Source organism: Sinocyclocheilus anshuiensis, unplaced genomic scaffold (genome assembly GCF_001515605.1).
Source record: "Sinocyclocheilus anshuiensis isolate Anshui unplaced genomic scaffold, SAMN03320099.WGS_v1.1 scaffold152, whole genome shotgun sequence".
NCBI lineage: Eukaryota > Metazoa > Chordata > Actinopteri > Cypriniformes > Cyprinidae > Sinocyclocheilus > Sinocyclocheilus anshuiensis.
The window spans coordinates 1,853,300-1,859,759 of record NW_015555781.1 but is presented as its reverse complement, the minus strand read 5'-3'; positions in this window follow the sequence as shown (position 1 = coordinate 1,859,759).

The window sequence follows — 6,460 nt, the reverse complement described above, 5'->3', positions numbered from 1 at the left end:
AAAAGCCGCCAAATTAATATTGCATTAAGATAATAAAAGACATTGCATTGTTTTATAATACAACTATAAAATAAATAAAAATTAACTTATGTAAATAAAATTAAAAACATAATTTCAATGAATAACAAGCCCTAGTTTTAATAAGCATTAACCAACATTCGTTCAATCCAGGTTTGTTTAACAGAAAGAAATACAGGCACTAAGAAAATACTAGAGCGAATAATCTCAGATAAATCGGCTCCCATGAAGTCTCATCTCTTGCTATTAGGCTTTCGGATTTCACGTATCAGACATTCAGGGTAATGTTACTAGTGTACAGAATAGCCAGTTAGGTCAGGGCCCTTCGTGTGCCAGCATGACTGACTTGGCAATATGAAAGCCCAATAATGTGATGGAGAGGCAATTTACCGCAGCTCTCCATCTTTCTCTATGACCTTTCCTCAGATGTCTGTAATGTATGTGTGTGTCTCCCACCACAGTAAATAATGCCGTGCTGGAATCTGGGACCTTTCAGCTAACCTGTGCTCAGAATCCGCCTTGCACCTCCCATCATCAGCAGGGAGAGGGAAAGATTGATGCCCAAATTCAGCTCAGTCCACCCACAAAAACATCACTGTTGCTGCAAAATGCAGAACCCATTATTTTTTCCCAAAATAAACAAATATTGAAACAAATTCATCAGGTGGTATGATGAATGACAGGAGCGTTGATGCGAATACGTTATGCCACGAGCATACAGATGAACAGCCAGGGGATGGTTTCAGAAAGAAACTTTACACGCAAATGAGCCACATATCAAGATATGCATAAATCAATTATCATTTTAAAGGGTTTGACCCGTGTCCCACTTTGAGACTTCATCTTTTTTCTGAGCAGTACGAATTCTCCAAGATGAATTTGCTTATAAAACAAGTCCATCTTTTGACTCATCCCTTGGTAAAGACCAAAGAAAGCTGATGAATATTTGATGCGACCTCTGCATGGGAACTCAAAACTCGGGAATCATCGGATGTGCTCTCAGGTGTTGAAATTATCAAATGGAATGCACTATATTTTTGCATTTGGACGTTTCCTCGAATTCATCTCAAATTTCTCTGCCCTTGCCTCCAGTCACCCACTTCTGCACAATGTGCAAAAAAATAAAAAATAACCACTGAATCACACCACTTAAAGTGAGGAAAGGTCCATTATCCGAGGACATTTCGAAACCGTTAATTTCTTTGGCTCGTTCGGCAAGTGCCCATCCGGCCTGCTCTTTATCTTCTAAGAATAGCCGGCACAGGAGATGAGGAGCTGCAGCTGTTCTTCCTGAATCTCATTTACCTGCTGTCATGTCCCTGCTCTGAGACCACATCAGTAATTAATAGGGGCCTTTTTTCCACTGGCATCATCAGGAGAAGCCCCTCCAGCCACTTTCCCGGCAGGGGGACGAGCGAGACAACAGCAACGGTTCTCTGGAGACATGTTGGCGAAGCGGCAACTTTGAGGGATCGCTGAAAAATTGAAAAGAGCACGGAGGCTGGTTTGGGCTAGAAATTAAAAGCAGCCAGCCAGCAGTGTTGCTTTAATCATTGATTGATTTAGAGCTTCACTTTTGTTGGCTGAGCTTACCCTGCCATTAAATTCTCTGTGTGCACTGTATAGCTTCCATAATGGGATCTTGAAGAAATGCATTCTTCATGGGATGCAATCCAAAAGCTCATCTCTTAATAGCAGCACAAGATTTTGGAAGCATACACCCTATGAAGTATGCATGACACGGTCCATATACGTGTTTTGATCTCTGGTCTCATTTGAGCTGGCTGATGTGCCGCTCTCGATTTTGGTAGCTGCATTTGCATTAGAGAGGAAGTCACTGCAAGTCAGTAACAACTTCTGTGGAATTAGGGAACCCATCCTAATTATCGTGAGAGGGGGAATGAAGTCATTTGCATACCGCTACGTATTCATGCTCACCTCGACCGTGGATTCTCCTGGGCCTTGTGAATGTCTTGGAGTGCTCAATTAAAAATCAGAAGTCATTCAAAGCGTAGTCACCTTGAGACTGCCGAACAGTGAGTTACATTGGATTCCCCCTGCATTTCGGATTGCTCTTGAAGACAAAGATAAAGCTTTAATTGTTTCCTTGTGAAATTATCAGTTTCAAAAAGTCAACCCAGACTCATTGGAAAAAAAACGTACCTGTGGTGGCATTTCAGCAAAATGATATCACAGTGCTTCTTGCATGTTTTGCAACACTTTCAAAGTGAAATGAGTGGTGCTAAAAGCACATTTAGCTTTATTGGAAACAGATGGACATGCATCTGGCACATTTATTACATTGGTTATTGTATACGTATCACGGCAGTTTGGAAATTAAATGTTCGTGAGTGATGCTAAAAGGTTAATGCGCTTGATAATAACACACTACCAACACTAAACCTAACCAAAAGTGTTAACAAAAGCAAATGTGAGGTAAAATCACATTTTCTGAAGCAACCATGCCATTTTACAAGGCTTTTACAAGTCTTTGATCTCTTGACTCGTGTTTCACAGGACTTCTATCTAAGCACTTTACAGGTAAGCTTACAAGCAAATCAGAAAAGCCATACATACTGTATGATTATGTGATGTAAATGTCACAATGTAGTCACTAAAGTCCACTAAAAGCATTTTCACATTTGGCTCTTAAACTCAGGAATGGCCTTCCAGATTTAGCCTTCTCTTGTTAAATCTAGATTAAAGGCACATCTTTTTAGCCACGCATTCATATGCTTCATATGCATCTCATAATCTTGTACTCCAGTTATACTTTATCAATTGCACATGATTATTCTTTAATGGAAATGTTATAAACAGCAGCTACGCTAATTATTCTCTATTTTCTTTTCTGTTTCTAGAGATTGCGCAAGCACCAGTTTGTGTTCAGCCTCTTACAAAGACTTCAGATGACACAACATCTGTGAAGAGATGAAGAAGCCCTCAGATGATGCCAACTCTGAATAAATATACAAAACAGACAAATTGTCCATACATAATCATTATGTTCACAACATGTAATCATTGCCTTAATCATGTTCATCGTTTCTGTTTGAATACATGTCATTAACTAACTGCATGATTTGTATTAGAACTGTACATTTCTGTCATATGGACATTACAATTTAGAGTAATTTGTTATCAGAGTTGACAAAGTAATGTAGAAACATGCATCTCCTGTAAAGCTGCTTTGAAATGATATGGATTGTGAAATGCACCATAAAAATAAAGGTGAATTGAACTGAATATTAGTTAAAATATGCTCTATGGTAAAAGCGTTTTGAGGTCATAACATAGTATTGTGCAAGGACACAGTAAGTCTCAATTAAATATAAAGTCTAAATTAATCATGGGTTAATCAATTATATGTCTCTATAATCATAATTTGTGTGAAAAGAAATACAATTTGTTGATGTTTTACTGCTACAAGTATTCATTTCACCTGTAAACGGAAGTGAATTGTAGGTCAAGGTACATTTTTTTATAATGAGCCTAGGTTGAAAAAAGTAGTTGCGCACTCTACACAGTGGAGAAACAAATGTAGTAGGTTAAATACTTCATGAGATTGCTTTCTCACAACAACTGAGCAAGAATAAAACATGAAGCCCTTATTAAATAGACATAGGCATGGCTAAACAAACTGCCCCACAATTTACTTCATCCCATTATCATTGTTGGAAGTCATAGCTCCACACATTATAGCCTAATCTGCACTGAAGTTCACATAAAGTTCTCATATTCCCCAAATCTCATCAGCGGAACTCGTTTCATTTATAGCTGCTCATTTATATATGGCTAACACATAGGAGTCAGATGACAGCAGGGGTTTGATGGAGGTATGATAGACTGCATATGAAGGTTTTGTTTGAAAGAGGGGTTCACCCCACGGCTCCTGATATTTTCTCTTACACTTGGTCAATTTTAATGATGTCATTTTCTGTATGAATACACCGCGTGACACCACGGCAGCTTAGAGTGTGCAGAATGTCATCATGCTTTAGTTCCCTCGCTACAAATATGCTCATAATGGTAAAGTCCCCTAACGGTGCAGGTAATAATAATGAAATTAAATTTAAAAGTCTCATGTCTCTATTTTAAATTAGAGCAAAGCACTGGTCATACTGGATATGAAATGGATCCATTAAATCATGCCACTTTCTCAGCATCTCACAAAGCACCCGGAAAAAGTCTTCCCATTATAAACACAAATAAATAAATGTCCTGATTAAATTACAGTCTAATTAATCAATAATAGAACAAAACCATGGCAGGTTACTTCAGGGTCCATATGAATCGCATTAAATGTTTAATGATATTTCAATTGAATACTGAAAAACAAAAGCATTGAAGGGATCATTTGAATTTAATGAGATGGGCAAACTGACAGCTGCTGTCACAAGTTAATCATAAGTCCAATTTGAATGGCGGAAAAATTATGTGACCAAATGGGAGCTTTATTTATATAGAGTAAAGTCTCTTTCAGTTCTCCAAACCTGTCAAACATTATGCAACAGCTTCATCTCTGAAGTTACAACATTGTTCATAATGGACAGTGTGTGCAAGAGTGCAAACCACTGGCTCTATAAATAAGAAATTTTGATTTGAGTCATTATAATCTCATAATGACTCATTGATTCCGTCCAATCACACGGTGCTCCGGAACGCCGTAGAATTCTATTGATTCTGAATTCCATTATGCTTCTGAGCAATGATGGTATCTCCAAGTCTTGCATAAGTAGTGATTGTTGCGTACTCGCCTGGAAACCAAGGCTACATAAAACTCACACGCACACAAAGACAGCATTAAGTAAACAAAGAGGATGTCTAATAATAGCTTAGTGTAACCATGTAATTAGTGCCACGAGAAAAAGAGAACAGGAAAGAACATTGCAGGACAGTAAACAGAATATGCCACTAAACTTATACATGTGAAAGGGATGGAAGAAACAAGCTGTTGTTGTTATACAAAGCATCTCTCTCTATCATACAAGTGTTTTGCGATGCCATCCCCCCATGACACTCAAAGGATCCGGCCTCGGAGGACTAGGAAATAGTGTCACCGTTGGTGCTGATTGTCAACATCCCAGTAATGAGGGGGGTCTATTGGCAGGCAGCACACAAGGATGCAGGCTTTGATTATTCAGACCTCCACTGGTTTCCTCTCATACTCTGACAAACAAACTAATCAGCCAAGTTGTTGTGTCTGCTGTTACCATCCACTGTAATACTCCCCCATGCACAAATCAATATATCTATTTATAGTCACCATGAACATTCATGCTACGAGGACAGACTTCCCAAAAAGTTATTCTGAAGCAAAAATATATATATTTTTTTTTGGCCTTAAAATGTATTCAAAAACAACAATTCTGGCAGGGGTTACAGTGAGCTGCATCTCGGGAACTGGGTCAGTCTGATTTGTGAACAAAATGTTCAGTCTGAGTTTTTAATAGGATCAACATTACAATATGGTTTAATTTGTTAGCATTAGTTAGGTGTCGTGAACTAACAATGGAAACTACTTTACAGCATTTATTAATCTTAATGTACATTTATATGTATATTAATACCATGCTAACATTTCAATGTGAATTTACAGGTGTATCTTGAATAAATTAATGAACAATAATATATCTAAGTATTAACATTAACATGGGTTAATAAATTCTGTAAAAAATTGTTTCCTAGTTCATTAGGCCTATAGCTAATGCATCAAATAATGTTAAATGACATTAACCTTAATGAACGCTTTAAAATATGGTCTCATTTGTTAACATTATAATGCATTAGCTAACAAACTAAATATTTCTTACATAATTTATTCATCTTTGTCAGTGTTAGCAGACCCATAACCAGCTATGAGACCACCGAGGTCCGGACCTCGGTAAATGTTTCATGTTCAAAAATAAAATTTGCTCTTTGAATGACTAAACTCCTCATATGAATGCCTGCATGACATATACAGGTGCATCTCAATAAATTAGAATGTCGTGGAAAAGTTCATTTATTTCAGTAATTCAGCTCAAATTGTGAAACGTTTGGATGGTGTGGATGCTAATATCGTTATCTTTATAGTTATCATTCTCGGTGTGAACGGGGCTTTATGCTGGTTAAAAGTACTTGCAAAAATGGCTAAGAAAAGTGAACATTGTTTTGAGAATTCTTTCATAATGCAGAAGAACTGGACTGTTTCACAATTTGAGTTGAATTACTGAAATAAATGAACTTTTCCACGACATTCTAATTTATTGAGATGTACCTGTATAGCCGCTTTTCCACTATCGGGATGAACGGTTCTAAGAACTCTCAGGTACGGTTCCAGTTGTATTTCCACGTGAGCCTGGTACGGCGCGGCACGATTACAAACCGTTCTCGGCCCGGAATTCTTGGCACGGAGAATTCGACCGTGCTGAGCCGTGCTGGCAGAGCGCGTGTGCGTGTT